The sequence below is a fragment of the Lepus europaeus genome, chromosome 4, assembly GCF_033115175.1.
Source record: "Lepus europaeus isolate LE1 chromosome 4, mLepTim1.pri, whole genome shotgun sequence".
NCBI lineage: Eukaryota > Metazoa > Chordata > Mammalia > Lagomorpha > Leporidae > Lepus > Lepus europaeus.
This window is the reverse complement of record NC_084830.1, coordinates 138,926,830-138,946,054: the sequence shown is the minus strand read 5'-3', so window position 1 is coordinate 138,946,054 and position 19,225 is coordinate 138,926,830. Positions and strand designations below refer to the sequence as shown.

Genomic DNA, 19,225 nt, shown 5'->3' with positions numbered 1-19,225 from the left:
GAGCTTCCTCTGGGTGTCCCCGGTAGGTGCAAAGGCCCAAGCAGTTGGGGCCATCTTCCAATACTTTCCCAGGTGCATTAGCAGGGACCTGGATTGGAAGTGGTGCAGCCAGGTCTTAAATGGGTAACTTTACCAACTACAGCACAAAGCTGGCCCCTCAAAGTACATTTTTATATTACTGTCTAACTACATATCAGGAAATAAAACTAAGATGAATTAGTGTCTGTAAAGATCACTTCTTGGCCTTTTGGCTAAGATCAAGTGTAGTGTCTGTAAAGAGCTTAGGACAGCATCAGCACAGAGAAAGCATTTAATAAATGTGTCTTTTTTAAAAAAAAAAAGTATTTATTTGAAAGGCAGAGTTACAGAGAGAGAGAGAGAGACAGAATCTTTCATCAGCTGTTTCACTCCCCAAATGGCTGCAATGGCCAGGGATGCACCAGCCAGGATCCTGGAATACCATCCAGGTCTCCAGATCTCCACTATGGGTGGCAGGAACCTGAGCCCTTGGGCCATCCTCTACTGCTTTCCCAGGCCCATTAGCAGGGAGCCAGATTCCATGTGGAGCTGCTAGGACAGAAACCAGAGCCCATATGGGATGATGGTGTCGCAGGCTGCAACCAACGCGTTGTTGGTCCCAGAGTGAGTCAGTTTTAAGACGCTTGGCAGGTCAGTCCAGTTTGAATGACAGGGGTCAATTTCTTTTTCTTCTGCTGCTGCTTTTCTCCTCCCAACTCCAGTTCATCCTCTTTTCCATAGTGTTTCTCTTCCCCATTCATTTCTACTCCTCACCGTTTTTCTCCCCTCCTTATCTTTCCTCTCCTCTCCTCTCCACCCTCATTCTTTCTGTGCTGTCCCTATTAAACCCTTTTCTTATCTCCAGAGAGAGTCAGGTTATGGCTGAAACTCCCAATAACAACTCAGAAAATAAACAAGTGGAAGAAAATCAATGCTCGAAAAGTGAATGTACTCAGTGTCTAATTAGGTTAAAATTTAATTTTTCCAATTCGATGCATTTCATATGGAGCATGTAAATTTACTCTTTCTTGGGTATATATGCATGCTTTAACGATAAGTTAAACTAGTGTTTTTCCCTTTAATGTTTTGAGGATTTATATTGTATACTTTCTAAGTAACATTTTAATTTAAAGAAAATATGCATGGTTTTAGGTGACTAATCAGAAAAGGAAAGTGTCCAGAGAAAGCTGTTCACTTGCAGAGACAACCATTTCATTTTAATTAAGAAAACAAAAATCATGGAGTTTTATATTTCTTTTTACTTCCTTTCCTCTTTTTTGCTTTTCTCTGGAGTAAGTGAGAAAGCAAGGAAACTTGGCAATGCAGGTACCCATACCATTCAAATACACATACCATTTGGATTCAAGGTAAGTCAAACCACAAAAGAACTAGATTAAAGCTAAAGTGCACATCTATTAAATGCCCGTTGGGGAGAGCTTTTGAAGCTTAAAGTCGATAAATTAAAGCAAAAAACACTGAACGTTTTGATTACATAAATTCTTTTTGTAACCTGAAGCTAAAAAGCAAATGAACTACCAAAAAACATTAACAGAAAATATAATAAAGGGACTTTTTATTGTACAAGGAAACCATATAAACTGATAAGAAAATTGTTCAGGTTCAAAGACATGTGAACATATGATTCATCAGGGAAATTTAAAATGTAGTGAGAAAGGCTCAACTATTCAATCTTACTAGTAATTAAAATAAAAAATTAGATATCATTTATTAACTATTAAATTTTTTAAAGATTTATTTATTTATTTGAAAGTCAGTTACACAGAGAGAGGAGAGGCAGAGAGAGAGGGAGGTCTTCCATCCTCTGGTTCACGCCCTAGATGGCCACAATGGCCGGAGCTGAGCTGATCCGAAGCTAGGAGCCAGGAGCTTCTTCCAGGTCTCCCACGCAGGTGCAGGGGCCATCTTCTACTGCTTTCCCAGGCCATAGCAGAGAGCTGGATAGGAAGTGGAGCAGCTGGGACTCGAACCAGTGCTCATATGGGATGCCAGCGCTTCAGGCCAGGACGTTAACCTGCTGTGCCACAGCGCCAGCCCCAGTATTAAATTTTTTTAAAAAACTTATTTATTTGAAAGGCAGAGTTGAGAGAGACAGAGACAGAGACAGAGATTTTCCACTTACTGATTCACTCCCACATGGCTGCAACAGCCGGAGCTGGGCCAATCTGAAGCCAGGAGCCGGCAGCTTCATCTAGGTCTCCCACATGGGTGCAGGAGCATGAGCACTTGGGCCATCTTCCACTGCTTTCCCAGGCCACTAGCAAGTAGCTGGGTCGGAAGTGGAGCAGGGGGTACTCGAACTAGCACCCATATGCGATACTGACACCACAGGCAGTGACTTCACCTGCTGTACCACAGCCCCTGTTATTAAGTTTTGTTGTGATAAATTTCTGACCTTACACAGTTTTCCATGGGATGGGGCTCTCATGCCTTGCTGTTACTAGCCTCTCCACCTGCTGTCTCACTCCTGCCAGCCAGAAAAGTCCTGATCAGGGTTTGAAAGGGTAAATGCGGCATGTGTCAATCATCCCTGTTCCCTTTCCTCTTCTTGGATCAAACTCTTCCCGGATCTCACATTCTATTCCACTACTGCTGGTGCGATAGGGAGGCCTGGCCTGGGCTTCCTGCTAGTGGTCAGTGAAACAAGCATATTTGCCTGAAGATGTAAGCACATTCCCTATCAAACTTAGCAGTGATAAAGGTGAAATTTCAATCTCCACTTGCCTTTGTTCCATAGCTCCATTATCTTAGATATTAGCCACAAAGAAAGTTTCTATTTATTATGGCTTATCAAAATCAGCCTTTTATCATTGTGTACCCAAAGCTTTAGAGATGTTCAAAGAATTTTAGCCATTTCTGGAAACTACATTTGGACAAAGCCTTATGCACTAATATCTTCATTACATATTTATTATTAATGATATAATGACTACTGAACCTATCTTGCATTCTCTAACAAAGTTGTCTTCAAAAGGCAAAATCAAGAGGTAAAACAATATATGAGGGATCTTCAAAAATTTGGGGAAAATGTGTATTATGAAAATTTTTTGTGGAATTAAAACTTACATTTCAACTCCAGTTTCCATGAACTTTTTGAAGCACCTTCAGTCATTAAACCAATATATATTTTTTTAATTTATTTGACACATAGAGTTAGACAGTGAAAGAGAGAGACAGAGAGAAAGGTCTTCCTTCTGTTGGTTCACCCTCCAAATGGCTGCTACGGCTGGAGCTACGCCAATTCGAAGCCAGGTGCCAGGTGCTTCCTCCTGGTCTCCCATGCGAGTGCAGGGCCCAAGCACTTGGGCCATCCTCCACTGCCCTCCCAGGCCACAGCAGAGAACTGGACTGGAAGAGGAGCAGCCAGGACTAGAACCTGGTGCCCATATGGGATGCTGGCACTGCAGGTAGAGGATTAACCAAGTGAACCACAGCGCAGGCCCATAAACCAATAATTTTTAGCACTCCCTATGAGCCAAGCACTTTGCTATGTAAAGCAAAAAAAAAAAGTTGGAAGGAAATACACTAAAAATCTTAATATTTGTTTTAAAGTGAGACAAACCTGATACTCTCTTTAGGATTTTATGCTTCTTTGTGTCTTTTAAAATTGTTTTTAAGACTTTAGAACCCAGAATATATAGAGAAGTCCCCAAATTCAACATCAAAAAATCAAAACATTCAACTAAAAATGAACAAAGGACTTGCATGGGCATTTCAGAGAAGATACCCAAATGGCCAACGAGCCCCAGAAAAGATGGTCACCATCACTTAATTGTTAGGGAAATGCAAAAGCCCCTACACCCACCAGAATGACTGCTGTCAAAACAGAAAATAGTAAATGTTGGTGAGGATGTTGAGAAATTAGAATCCTTGTGCATTGTTGGGGGAGATCGTGGAAGACAGTGACTGTTCCTCAAAAAACTAAATATAAGATTACCATATGATCCTGCAACTGCGTCCCTGGTTTCTACCCAACAGAACTGGAAGTAGCACTCGAAGAAATGTTTTTACACTCATAATCACAGCAGCATTACTCAGAGCAGCTACAACGTCGAAGCAAACCAAGCGTCTATCAATAGATGAACAGGTAAGCAAACACCAGGGCCTGCCCCAGAGGAAGTGGATTATTACACATACAGATGCAATGTTATTTGAGCTTAAAAAGGTAAGAAATTCCAACATACGCTGCAGTACAGATGAACCTTTGAGGACATTATGCTAAGTGAAGTAAGTCAGTTGTTAAAAAACACTGACTCCACTTACATGCAGAGAGTATGAAGTGAGCGATGACCTGACCCAAGTCACTCTTTTTTTTTTTTTTGTAAAGATTTATTTATTTATTTATTTGAAAGTCAGAGTTACACAGAGAGAGGAGAGGCAGAGAGAGAGTCTTCCATCCGCTGGTTCACTCCCCTGGAGCAGCCAGGTCTCACGGAGCTCACGTGGGATGCCAGTGCTTCAGGCCAGGGTGTTAACCCACTGCGCCACAGCACCTCCCCCCCCCACACTCTATTTGTCTCTGGATGATCTCTTGTCACTCTGTTTGCCCTCTATTTTTCTAACCAGTTGCACAGCTATTATCTACTCAAAAACTAGCCTTGTAAGAATGCTATCTGTGAGGACTGTTTACACTAATTACTGGGGAAATGTGTCAATGCCCCCTCCCCCGGGGGTAAGCAAAACCTTGCTTGTTGCAGCCTCTGTAAGGAATGCTTAGCTTTGTAATTAACTCCCAACAGGGTGTGGTTTTTGTCTTTATAAGCTACCCCTGAGCTGGATCCGGGCTGCAGGATTTGAAGAGCACATTCCCGGGGCAGCCGCTGGCTTTGCCGGCTTTCAGAATTGAAGACTCCATAATTGGGCCATGAGACTTTGGAGTCTTCTGTAACAGGCCGTTCAGATTAACAGAGTAGTGAAAAATCACTGAGACAGAAAATAGAATTGGTGGTTGCCTAGGTCTGGGTGGGGCGTATGTCACTTAGTGGGCAGAGGGTTTCAGTTTTAGAGAATGAGAAAGGTTATGGAGATGGATGATGGTTGTTGAAAATTCTAAAAATTAAAAAAATTCAAAAATGGTTATTAAATGTCTTGCATATTTTATCACAAGGTTGAAAAAGTGTACAAAAATAGACTCAAGATGAAGTCAAATACACAAAGAGAGAAATAATGTAACTATTAAAGCATCTGGTATATCATTTAGGATCAGTTTAGAGTAATTTTTTTTAAAGACTCAAAAGTGCCTTAGACCCGATGGAAGTTAAATCCCTCTTGTAACAGGAAGTCTGGTGATGGGCAGTTAGCAGCCTTACTGTGTCATCAGGGATCCAGGACTGTATCTACTCTGCCGTCCTCAGCTGGGGAATTCGCCATTGTCAAGGTCTCCCAAAGTTCAACATGACTGCTAGATTTCCAAGCATTTCAGGAAGGAAGGTGGGAAGTCTACTTTTCATTTTTTCTTTTTAAAGATTTATGCATTTGAAAGGCAGAGCTACAGAGAGAGGCAAAGAGAGAGGTTTTCCCCAAATGGTTTACTCCCCCAGTTGGCCACAATGGGTAGAGCTGGGCTGATCCGAAGCCAGGAGCCAGGAGCTTTTTCTTGGGTCTTCCACATGAGTGCAGAGGCCCAAGGACTTGGACCATCTTCCACTACTTTCCCAAGCCATTAGCAGGGAGCTGGATCAGAAGTGTAGCAGCCAGGAATCAAACCGGCGCCCATAGAAGGTGCTGGCACTGCAGATGGCAGCTTACCTCTACAACACAGCGCCAATCTCAAGTGGGAAGTCTTCAAAAATATATATTATATATATATTTATATCTGTATATATGTATTTTAAGAGGCGAGAGAGAGAGAATCAGAGCTTCCATCTGCTGGTTTACTCCCCAAATGCTTGCCATGGAGGAGAAAAACTCTGAGCCAGAAAGCGATATAGGACTCCCACTTGGATACTTGATCCATCACAGCTGCCTCCCTGGATAAGCACTAGGAGGAAGCTGGAGTCAGGAGGTGGTGAAGCTGGGAATTTAACCCAGGTACTCAGATGTGGGATGCAGACACCCAGGGAAGTGTTTTAAGAAGGTTTCCTGTTAGTCTCACCTAACATTTCTGTTTACATCTTACTGTCACTCTCCACCGCACAAAGCTACATGGTCACATGGTAGCTGCTAGATGCAGGATGTGCCTAACTGAAAATCAAGGTTCTCTTGGCAGGTCTTTGGTCTCGCAGTTAAGACACCCTCATCCCCATAGCTGAGTGCCTGGATTTAACAGCTGGACTTAATTCTATCTTCCTACTGATGCAGACCCTGGCATGGCTCAAGTAACGGGGTCCCTACCACCCACACGGGAGGCCTGGATTGAGTTCCTAGCTCCACTTCAGCCCTGTCCAGTCCCAACCAGCTTACCAGAGCTGTCTCTCTCTCTCTCTGTCTATCCATCTCCCTCTGCCTCTCAAAACAACAAAAAATAAAAACCCAGGTTAGAATCAGGAAGACCCAGCTAGGACGGAGAACCACGGAACTAGAAAATGCTAGTTTTAGGTGATTTAATTAGGTAAATTGGCATCAGGAGAATTGACTTGCGGTGAATTGGTATCAAGGTGAACTAAATCCCCATCATGCCTTAGCAAGTTGTTTACACAAGGCTGTTCATCCCTCGGCGTATCGCCTCCATCAAGAACCATAGTCGTTTTGTAGACACTGTCTACAGGGACTTGCTTTGAACTTGGCATCTGCCTCCCGCTGCCGACTTCTCCGAGGTGAGGTCTCCTCAGACAGCAGCAGTTTGCTTGCCTTGCCTGGAACTGCAGATGCCAACGAGCTCTCTCACTTGGAATTTGGGGTGGAAACCCGGAATTCCAGTTGGCAGTGACTCAGAAACCCCCCTGACATTTCCAGGCAGCTTTCTGCTTGCGTGGCTGGAGGAGCTGCAGGTGAGTTGTCTGGTGACTTCTAAGTGTTCAGGACATAGTGAAACTCAGGCATCGCAGCTCCTAATTAATTCAATTGATTTCAGAAGAGGCGGCAGGGTCAAAGTCTCCAATTTTGGTTAGTGTTGCTCAGAAAAGCAGAGCATTTACATTTCCAGACTTCACATTTCCAGACTTTCTCCCAAGCAAAATGTCACCTGAGGGAACTTCTGTCTCCTTCTCTGAAGCCGAAGTGCTATCTGTCTCCTCATCGGCTCCAAACGATTACTGTGGCAGAGAAGAATGGGCTGTTATTTGATGCCAAATTGAATCTGCAGTGATTCAGTGAATTAAAACTAGAGAGTTATTACAGTGACTCACAGTGTGTGTGTCTATTTGTGATTTTTAACATCGATAGCAGGCTAGGCTTACTTTTAATTTCCTCTAAAATATTAGGATGTTTCAGAATGCCCACAGCTGCTGATTAGGACATTGTGTTTCTGATCTTGGTGATAGAAAGTAACCAACTTCTAAGCTTCAAAAGAAATTCATCTGGGAGGTTCTAACTGAACTTCCCACCTCTCAGGAGTACCTATCCTAGCCCAGGAAAATGTGAACATTTTTCTACTCATGCCTGTTGCCCTCGGGCTCCCACGGGGCCCAGGTGAGAACCCATGCACGAAATGGCAGATTGGCAGCACAGCGATCATCCTACTGTTCAGGGCTCCTGAGACACCTCGGCTTCAGGAGTGACTCCGTCTTCAAACAGGCTGCGAAGGCAGCACCTCGCTCCCTCTGCTATGAGCTACGTCCAAGGCAGTGGAAAGCAATGCTCACACCAGACACCGTGTGCTCCTGGTCTCTGGCCTCCGTATCTGCACTGACAGAAGTCAAAAGGGATTCTTCCAGAGCTTAAAGGAAGACGTCAGTGTTAGGTAAGTGAGAACCCCAGAATCCTGAGCCTTTCTGACAAGACCACAGCTTCTCACCCTCAAGTCATAGCCTTGTAACCACTGTGTACCATGACAGCATCAAAGTTACATTCATTTTGATGTCAGTTTCCAAAAGCTCCTTGTCATCTCTCTTCACTCAAAGAGTAACTCCCTTGTTACTTAGCAACTATTTATGTTTCCTGCGCTATTTCTCTGCCTCTTCAGTTCCTGAAATCCTCCAGTCAGTTATTGGTAAAATTCCCTATGTCCTCAACCTCTTTTCTTAAAAAACAAAACAAAACAAAACAAAAAAAAAACAAAAACAAAAAAAAACCTTATTTTAGAACGCAGCATGACAAAGAGGGAGAGAGAGATCTTAATCTGGTGGTTCACTCGCCAAATGGCTGCAACAGCCAGGGCTGGGCCTAGTTGAAACCAGGAACTTCGTCTGAGTCTCCCACATGAGAGGCGGGGGCTGAAGTACTTGGGCATCTTCTGCTGCCTTCCCAGGTGCATTAGCGGGGAGCTGGACTGGCAGCTGAGTAGCTGGCACTCTGATAGAAGATGCTGGCATCACAGGAGGTGGCTTGATCGGCCGCAGGACAATGCCAGCCCCCTCAGCCTTTTGGTGAACATTTCCTTTCTTTTTCGACTGACACCTGGTTCTCCCTGAAGAGTATTTCCATTTATTTGTCTTGAAATATAACTGCTTTCTCCTTAGCCCTCTTCATCACTGGGCCTGGAAATAAATTCTCTCCCTTGCTCCTCCTTGCCACTCCCAGAGCAGTCTACTGCCTTCCCGCCTGACACTCAGCTGAGTGCCTGTGTCATCAGAGTTCACCCTCACAGCATCTCCCCGTACCAGCGTCCACAGAACTGCGCCGCCTGCCTTCCCTTCCTGAGGATTTAACTGCTGGCTCTCGAGGGCTAGTCTGGCCGTCTTTTTGATCTCGATATTCACACAGATGTTCCTTTGAGCACGCTAGTGTGTTCATTCCTTGACCTTGATCCTCCAATGCTTGGCTGTCCTAAGCCAGCTAGTCCTGTCCAAGGTCAGATACAGACTTCCTGTGGTTACTGGAAAACTTTCCTGTTATCAGCTGCAAGCCTCAAGCTTTCTGGTTACTCCCTCCAGTTTTCCCAGCTCACTCCCTCTAGGTACCTAACTTGAAAAAAATCCATGACTCCAGTACATAAATCTATCTGTTCTACCATCTTTTCATAATCTCCACTGTCCTCATGCCCTTGCTTCTCTTTATCCAGCTAGAAATCTGTGCTCAATCATTATAGCCTTTCATTTTATATACACTGAACTCTGATCCTCTCTTACTTTAGTATATTTGATTATAAAACCCCAAAGCTTCATAAGTCCCAATTTTTAGATTTATAAACCCAAAGTTTGGCCTGTGGCTGGCACTGTGGCCTAGCGGGTAAAGCCACTGCCTGCGGTGCCAACATCCCATATGGGCACTGTTTCGAGTGCCAGCTGCTCCATTTACGATCCAGCTCTCTGCTATGGCCTGAGAAAGCAGTAGAGGATGGCCCCAGTCCTTGGGCCACTGCACCCATGTGGGAGACCTGGAAGAAACTCCTGGCTCCTGGCTACAGATTGGCGCAGCTCCAGCCATTGAGGCCATCTAGGGAGTGAACCAGCAGATGGAAGATTCTCTTTCCCTTTTGCTCTCCTGCTTGCTCTCACTCTTGCTCTCCCTCTGTCTCCCTCCTTCCCTCCCTCTCTGTGGCTCTGCCTTCAAATAAATAGTCTTTAAAAAAAAAAAAAAACAACTTGGCCTACACCAGGCTTGTATTCACATAGCTTAGTGTGGTAAGAGAAACATGACAGTATTGTAAGCTGTTCTCACTCTATGATTACACATTTCAAATGGTCATTAATGCTGCTTGGTGATGATAAAGCATTTTCCTGACCCATTTCCTGTCTTACCCCTCCCCATTCTACCTTGACTGTCACCCCTCAGCACATCACCATCCTCACCATCAGTAGTGCATCTTACTTTTTCATTCAGTGGTGAGTGATCAGAGGAGTGTGTCCATAACCACATTGATCTACTGATCTATGTCTTACACACCCTCTTATATTAGGTGGCTAGTCTAGGCTCAGGGCTGGCATTGTGGTGTAGCAGGTTAAGCTGCCGTCTGTGATGTCACCATCCCATGTGGGTGCTGGTTGGGGTCTTGGCGGCCCCGCTTCTAATCCAGCTTCCTGCTAACGCACCTGGGAAAGCGGTGAAAGGTAGCCCAAGTGCTTGGGCTCCTACCACCAGCATGGAAGGCACAGATAGAGTTCCAGGCTCCTAGGTTCAGCCTGGCCACACCCTGGTCCTGGCCATTGAGGCCATTTGGGAAGTGAGCCAGCGGATGGAAGACCTCTCTCTCTTCCTGTCCCTGTGTCTCTGTAACTTTGCCTTTTGAATACATAAATTAATCTTTTAAGACAAAAAAGAAGCCTATGCTCTTTGCTAAGGCCACTTTCCTACTTGGGCTCAAACACCCTGCATGTCATGTCCTCAAGGACAGCACTTTCTAGCAAACCAGTGTTATTGATTGTCTCTGGTCCACCTAGTCTTTCCCGTCAGCATGCAAGTGTGTTATTTCTCACATCTTAAAATAACTATCTATTGACCTCATTTTTCCTTTGAGCAACTGTTCTTTTCTCTCTCCAACAGCAAAAAAAAAAAAAAAAAAATCTTGAGTTTTCTACTTACAATTCCTCTCCTAATTTATTTTTTTGAAGTTTTAAAATAATTTTATTTAAACAAGTAGTATTCATAGCTACTTTGTCATAAACTCAAATGACTTCATTTGAAACCACTGTGACTCATTTCAGCAGTTTGTGCCTGAACTGAAGAAATAACTAGAATGGCTCAAAAAATTTTTTTTAATTTCAAGATCATAGAAAGTTGACAGAAGAGTAAAATAAACATAATCCTTTCTCAAAGATTCACTGTTTCTAAACACTGGCCAAATTTGCTCCTCTCTCTTTACACTCCTGCTTGTTCCCTCCCTCTGTCCCTCCCTCCCTCCTTCCCTTTCTCCCCCCCTCCCTTCTTTGTTTCCTCCTTCTCTCCCTAACTCTGTCTCAACGTAATTTCTAGTGTACCATTGGGAAGTATGCTTTACACACCATGACACATCACTACTACATAAAGCAGTATGCATGTCCCGTGAATAAGGACATTCTCCTACATAATCAGGATATTTTCCTAGGTCAGAAGTTAATGTTACTTCCATGATGCTACTTTATGTATGGCCCGTATTCAGATGTCATCGGTTGTTTCCGACAGGTACAGTTTTCTTTCAGTTCTTGACCCAACTGCGCTTCTCTGATTGCATTGGGGCCGTTATTGACCTTCAGTCCATCTCCAGGGAGATTGTCCCTCTCCCTTATTTTTTGTATCAGTAACTTAAAGGAGAAGTCCTAGCTAATTATCTCTAGGGTATTGCACCTTCTGAAGTTAGCAATTCTTTTCCCCTCGTGATTAGAAAGAAGTTAAACTTAGTTTTTGTAAGAATATCATTTGTGTGTATGCATATCACGCACAAATACAAATAATAATTGCATCTTAGCAGGAGGTAAGGTGTCAAGTGTTTTCACTGTTGGTGATGTTAAGTTTGCTCACTTTGTTAAGGCAGTGACCACCACAGTCCTGCTTTGCAGAGATATATTTTTACCTTGAAATGAGTTGATGATTTGTGAAGTGATGCTTCAGTGACATGACTGTCATGCCCCCTCATATGATTCATCTGATTAATTTTCTAATTCTATCATGCCTTTTTCATTGACTGGCTGCTTTTTATTTCTGAAAAGAACACTGTATTCCCCCTCCTCTCTCTTTCAAGTTCCAATGTGGAGAAGCATGTTTATTTGCATTCAGGCTGTTATAGCACATTATTGTCAATAATATTTTTTGTGGGATTTTTTTTTAATGGGGCCCCTGGGTAGAAGTTACATCCAATCCACTTAGCACTGAGGTCTACTCCTTTAAGAGTCTCTCCATTGATGAGGGAGAATCTGCTATTACATATCCCACCTTGATTGATTCTAGATCTTTTCACTTGGTCGTTGTGCTAAATGGGACATGAAAACTGAAGGTTAATTCTACCCAACAATAGAGAGGAATGGATAGGAACTGTTGACACATGGATGTTGACAACATCCGTCTTTTAAAATTAAAGGCTATAAACTGATATTCATCCATACCTGTGAATTACTGATTTTTAAGATGGTTTGAGGTTCACTAAGAAGCCTTGAGGCCAAGTCACCCTGAAGAGAAAAATGATAAAATTTATTCTCTTGCCCAGAAAGCTCTTCAAATGTACTGCTTTTTCATTGCTGCTAAACATTTGCACATGATTTTCCCAGTTGAGAGGTAAGGATTTCCCTTCCTGTTTGCCTAGGTAAACCCTTGTCTGTTGGAGCCCCTGCCTTCCCAACCTCCTGTCCCTTGCAGTTTGAGTCTCCTGTCACCCCACATTCTGCTTAGTTTGGCCTGTAACACATTTGTTGTATCAATTTAATTGTCAGTCTTACCTATTGGGTCCAAGTTTGGCAAGGCTAAGATGGTGTCCAGATCATTCGAAATTGCTTTTTCTGACCCTAGGATGGGCCAAACACATTGATAATATTTAGTAACTGCATGAAAACAGTGGTGGTTGGGTGAGGCAAATGAAATAATCGTTGGAAGAGAAGCCTCTTGGTTGAACGCTTCTGTGGAAAAGAGCTGGCATGGGTTGTTTGGAGACAGCAGTCCCAGACTCTTCACTGGGCCCTGGGGAAGGTTGAGAGCCCTGAGGACTACACAGTGTTCTGGAAGAGGAGGCTTCAGGATCACAGTGGTTGCTATTGGGAACAGCCTCATCCTGGTATAAACACAAATAAACAGAGAACCAGCTTGCAAACAGTAATGCATCGCATGGGGTCCTCAGAAAAAAAACTTTGAAGACTACTAGTTTTTTTGTCTTTTTAGAAAACTTATTTAAGGTATGCACATTTCGTGTATCTCATATACACAGATTTAGGAACATAGTGATGCTTCCTACCCTCCCTTCCCTGCTGCCCAGGCTCCCTCCCTTCCTCCTCCTCCCTCTCTTATTCCTACTCTTACTTTTTACAAAGATCTATTTTCAGTTATTTTCAGTTTTATTTGTCTCTTATACAGTATATAGTTTTGTACTCTAGTAGTTACCACAGATCAGTACTTGTCTTCTTTTTTTTTTTTTTTTAGGACTGGCGTATTTCACTAAGTAATAATGATTTCCAGTTGCATCCCTTTTGTTGCAAAAGACAAGATTTCATTCTTTTTATGGCTAAGTAGTATTTCAGTCTGTGAATTCCATAGTTTCTTTATTCATTCATCAGTTGATGGACATTTGGGTTGATTCCATTCTTGGCTATTGTGAATTGAGCTGCAGTGAACACGCAGGCACAGATCATGCTTCCATCTGCTGATTTCGCTTTGGGTAAATTCCTAGGAGTGGGGTGGCTGGAAAACCACTCATTGAGATAAACTAGATAAAGTAGGAAGTTCATCAAAGAGCTCTCCATAAGGAAAGTTCTTGTTTTTCTTTTTTCTTTTTTTTTTTTTTTTTGACAGGCAGAGTGGACAGTGAGAGAGAGACAGAGAGAAAGGTCTTCCTTTTGCCGTTGGTTCACCCTCCAATGGCCGCCGCGGTAGCGCGCTGCGGCCGGCGCACCGCGCTGTTCCGATGGCAGGAGCCAGGTACTTATCCTGGTCTCCCATGGGGTGCAGGGCCCAAGGACTTGGGCCATCCTCCACTGCACTCCCTGGCCACAGCAGAGAGCTGGCCTGGAAGAGGGGCAACCGGGACAGGATCGGTGCCCCGACCGGGACTAGAACCTGGTGTGCCGGCGCCGCAAGGCGGAGGATTAGCCTGTTGAGCCACGGCGCCGGCCGAAAGTTCTTGTTTTTCTAATCTGAGACCCAGACTAGGTATGTATAGCTACCTCAGAAGAGGGGACAGATTGCAAAGTATGATTCCCATGACTGCCAATTGTAGAATAAAATAGTATACTCAGTATTTGCCTTTGTCAGTCACCAATACAGGAAAGAACCTATATACTTTAACTTACTAATACCAAGAAATGTGGAATTAGCTATTAATTACTAACATGCATATCAACAATTTATCATGGCAATCCATGTAATCTCTAACGAGAACTCAGTAGTACTCTCCTACTAGATTGTCACTTTAGATCAGGCATTCACGTTCCCACGTCACTGAATCTGCTTTGCCAAGCTTGCCAAGGTCTTTGATATTTCCATCTCAAGTCTCATCTGAATAAACCCTCAGCTACAGAAAATACAGCTTTCTTCCTCATCGTAGAACAGTTTCTCCATGTGGCTTTTAGGGCCCATTCTCTTCTGGATTTACTGACTTTTCCCTGTTCTATGGATACCTCGAGATGCTGGGATGCCCTGGGATTGGTCATCTTCTCTACAAAAGTCCCTACATGATTTCATTAAGTTTGATGATTTAAAAAATATTTATTCCCATCCACTGGATAGGCAGAGTGAAAACAAGAGTGAGAGCGAGAGCAAGAAAGAGAGGGAGAGAGAGAGAGAGAGAGCTTCCATCCCATGGTGTAGTCCCCAGATGCCTGCAACAGCCAGGGCTTGGCCAGATCAAGCCAGGGGTCTAGAACTTCATCCAGATCTCTGGTGTAAGTGGCAGGGCCCCAAGCATTTGAATCATCATCCTTAGTTTCCCAGGCTGCATTAGCAGGAAGCTGGATTGGGAGTGGAGGAGCTGGGACTTGAACAGTACTCTGATCTGGGATATGAGCATCCCAGGCAGTGTCTTAGCCACAATGCCTGGCCCCAATTTCCTAATTGTAAAAATAGTTTTCCTAATCCTTACTCTAAAATGTATATTTCTTTTTTTAAAGATTTGTTTATTTATTTGAAAGTCAGAGTTACACAGAAAGAGGAAAGGCAGAGAGAGAGAGGTCTTCGATCCACTGGTTCATTCCCAAATTGGCCGCAACAGCCAGAGCAGCGCTGACCCACAGCCAGTAGCCAGGAGCCAGGAGCTTCTTCTGGGTCTCCCACACAGGTGCAGGGGTCCAAGGGACTTGGACCATCTTCTACTGCTTTCCCAGGCCATAGCAGAGAGCTGGATAGGAAATGGAGTAGGCAAGACTCAAATCAGCACCCATATAGGATGCTGGCACTCTGCAGGTGGTGGCTTTACCCACTACCCTGTAGCACAGGGCCCAAAATTTATATTTCTAAATGTGTTATCTTCCCTACATTTCCAGTCTCAAATGTTCAGTCACTCACTTAATGTAACTTAGATGTATAACAAACATTTCATACTAAATACATTAAACTGGGGCCGGCACTGTGGCATAGCGGGTGAAGCCGCCACCTGGAATGCTGGCATCCCATATGGTGCCAGTTCCAGTCCCAGCTGCTCCACTTCCAATCCAGCTCTCTGCTGTGGCCTGGAAAAGCAGTAGAAGATGTCCCTAGCCCTTGGGCCCCTGCACCCACATGGGAGATCCTGAAGAAGCTGCTGGCTCCTGGCTTCGGATCGGAACAGCTCCAGCTGTTGTGGCCAATTGGGGAGTGAACCATCGGATGGAAGACCTCTCTCTCTCTCTCTACCTCTCCTTTTCTCTCTGTGAACTCTGCCTTTCAAGTAAATAAAATAAATATTAATAAATAATTAATAACTAAAACTGAACTAAATTAAAATACTAAACAAAATAAAATTCTTGATTTTTCCACCCCAAAACTAACCACAAATTTCCCCATGGCAATAAATTGTACCACCAATTCCTAAGATACCCAGAACAAACTGTTTAACAGTTAGTTAAATCTATCATAAAAATCATGTCGATTTTCTCCTTAAAATATATACAGTTATGGGGCTGGGCTCTAGCTTAGCGGTTAAGACACCTGTTGAGACACCAGGTGCCTGATTGGAACACCTGGGTTGCATGTCAAGCTCTGGCTTCTGACTTCAACTTCCAGCTGATGTAGTAATGAAGTAGCAAAAATGGCTCAAGTCAGTGGGTTTCTGACATCCACATGGGAGATCTGGATCCGGTTCCCAGCTCCTGGCTGCAGGGTACCCCTGTTGCAGGCATTTGAAAAGTGTGTTCTTGTGCAATGGGTAGTTGCCTTGCTCTCTCTTTCTCTGCCTGTCAAATAAATATTTAAAAAATTAAAAACTTGAAAGATATATACAGTTATGATTTTTCAATTAAAAATAAAACAGAACTTTAAAAAATTCCAGTACCAACCAATTTTTATTAACCCTGGCACTACTACAAAGCTGGAAAAGGCAAGAAGCCCAATTGTCCCCTAGGGTGTTGAAAGAAAGTACTCCAATACCTTGGTTTTAGCCCCATCAGAAGCCTTTCTGAATTCAGAACATCAAAAGTGTGCTATGATAAATGTGTTTAAAGCCATCATGATTAGCAAACAGAAAAAATAACACAAAGACTTTAGATAGGAGATTCAGGGAAAGCCTCTCTTAGAGGTGTCATTAACCCAAGCTGAGGGATTGGAACAGCACAACATGTAGAGAGCTGGGGATAACACATTTTAGGTTAAAAAAAAAAATTCAGCTAAGGGTCTTAAGACTGAAAAGAAGTCAATGTGTTCCAGAAATTGATGGAAAGTCAGAGTAATCCAGGCAAGATGACTGAAGTCAGAAGTGCCTAATAAGAAGTTGGAAATGTGCATAGGATTAGTTTCTGCAGAGTCTTATGGGACATACTAAGTAATTTAAGTTTTATTCTCAGGGCAAGGGCAAGACATTTGGGTTTAAATGTAAGTATGACATGATCTTTCTTAAGTCTTTTAAAAGTGTGATTTTTTTTTTTGTTTGACACATGTAACATACACGAATCATAGCATATACCTCAGTAGATTCTTGCAGAGTGAGATCACCCAGGTAGCTATCACCCAGGTAAGGAAATAGACTATCATAGACTATCACCACATCCCAGTAGCTCCCCTCACATCTTCTTCCAGCCTTTATCACTGCCACAGTCACCATTATTCTCACTCTTAGCATCTTATAGTAGTTTTTCCAGTTACGGAACTTTATATCAGTAGAATCATTAAATGTTTCATTTGTTTTTTGAGAACATTTCATTGTGAAATTTATATGTATTGTTACATGTAGTTGTTTTTTGAAATATTGTTGCTGCATTTCTGTATAAGACAGTAATATATTAATTTTACTTTTGAGGTACATTTAGGTAGCTTCTAGGTTTGAGCTGTGATGAACATTCTTGTGCATGTTTTTTTTTTTTAACATTTGGATGCATTTCTATTGCAATATACCTAAGAGTTTGGTTTTCCAGAATTTACACTCCACCAGCCTTGGTTGATCATTGGAGTTACCCCATCCTTTCCAACACTTAAAAATGTTCTTTTAATTATTAATTAATTAATCCATTCTCTTGGATGTTTAAAGGCATTTTATTGTGATACAAATTTCCATGTCTGATGAAATGATAATCAGAAAATCTTTTCATATGCTTATCAGCTACTTCAGTTTATTCTCTTTCATTCACTGACTTGTTCTTAGTTTCTTAAAAGATAAATCTGGTTTCTGTAAGGAGATAATTAGCTAATTTTGTGCACTTGTTTGGATCTTGGTATGACATGAATGAAGTTTGGTACAGGTACAGAAAATTTCCAATTGCTCTTTTGCAGAGGGAATGCTACAGTAACACGAATGTGCTGTATAACACCACCAAAGTCCAATTTATCTGTATAAAATTAATCATGAAACTGTGAATCAAATCACACTTTCTGAAAAGTATTGATCCTGTTAAGACACTGTTCTCCCCAATAACAGCTTTGAAAAACTGTCTTGCTGCCTTATGAACTGAATTCTTTAATGAAATGGTGTCCTTTAAACACAAGGTCTACAAAAATTTAGTGATTAAGAGAGAGAAATGCAACGCTGCATAAAATATACTTCAATGGCTTCCAGAAAAAATTAATTTTCCTAGCTTGAAACTGCATGAGATGAATTTAGACATAAGTGTGTGGAGGGGAAAGGGCATGTTCAATTAATGGGATTTCTGGCTGCCTGCCCAGGGAGACTGCAAAATCTTGCACTGCAGAGCAAGCCACCCTCTGGAGCAAGCCCTCGGCTCCTCTAGAGGAAGGAGGGCTCCGCCCAACAGTAAATTAACTTTGTAGGGCATGCTTTATTGCTCTGCCCTGCCTTCTGCCAGGCTTTCTTTCATTGTCTCTCCCTTTGAGCTGGCTGGCTTTGCTCATTCTCTTAAGAAGTCGCTGAGCCAGACCTCTTAGCCTTTGCTTTCATCTCTTTGGTTTCCCTTCTCCCCTTACCTCCCATTTTTGTTCCTTGACTGGCAAAGCCAGAGGCTGGGCACTGAATTAATGGCCCCAGAAGTAAATTGCATCTTTTGCACACTCAGTTTACATTCGTCGTCGTCACACTAGGTTACCTCTGGACTTTTCAGCTCTTTAAACTGGTAACCCCGAAAATGTATGGCTTCTGGGGGTGGGATGGCGTTTTTTATCCTGTCTCCCCTCCGGCAGCAACCTCTGCAGTGCCCCTTGCAGCCCCATGCAAGGAGATCATTTCAGGTGTGCAGTGCAGCCACGCATCCTAGGCTGACAGGGCGGGCACTCTGCCAAGCCCTGCGCGCTCTGCTCTCTGCACCACACCTTCCTGGGTCTGGTCTATACGGGAGAGCCTAGCACTAAATTAATTTCCCAGGGACAGGGGGAGGGAGGAAGAGGGAGTGTCTGAGAAGCGGTAAATGCAGTCGACTCGCCCTCTGCTGGTTGAAGACCTGAGCTATCGGTGTCAAAACTGGGAAAGAGAAAGCAATCTGTAAAATGCAGATACGTTACAGATCAAACTCGGTTTACTTTAGCCTCTTTGTCGGCCTTAACTGGCTGCCTGTTCCTCTTTATCTCTACCTACCTCCCTAGCATTGAGACTTAATTAGACTCGGTTTCTTAGCCCCAATCCCCTATAATGTGCTATCCGGAACCCATTTTCATTTACCCTGGGTTTTTGTCATTTTAAAACGTGAAGGAACTCCCCTCCACGCCCCAGATGTGCTGCTTTTGTCTAGCTAGTCGCTAGGCAACTGGAAAAATGACACCTAACCCGCCTCTTGGCTAAAGGGTAGCAGTTTCGTGCCAACAAAAAGACAGCTGCTGCTTGTGTTTTCGAGACTAGTTAATTGGAAAATGGGACAAAGCAGTCCGTCCCCACGCTGGTTTCTCAGAAAAGCTGACAGGCAGCTTTGTGCAAGACGAGGTACTGACTGCCATAATTCACAGAGTTTTGTGCCGCCTCTCCTCT

The 19,225-nt window shown here is 43.2% G+C and overlaps 1 non-coding gene across 1 annotated transcript; it reads left to right on the top strand.

Moving 5' to 3' along the window:
- Positions 1 to 231: 231 nt before the first annotated feature.
- LOC133759010 (U2 spliceosomal RNA) lies at positions 232 to 415 on the top strand. Its single transcript, XR_009865882.1, has one exon. It is a non-coding gene; the product is annotated as a U2 spliceosomal RNA (small nuclear RNA).
- The last annotated feature ends 18,810 nt before the right edge of the window (positions 416 to 19,225 follow it).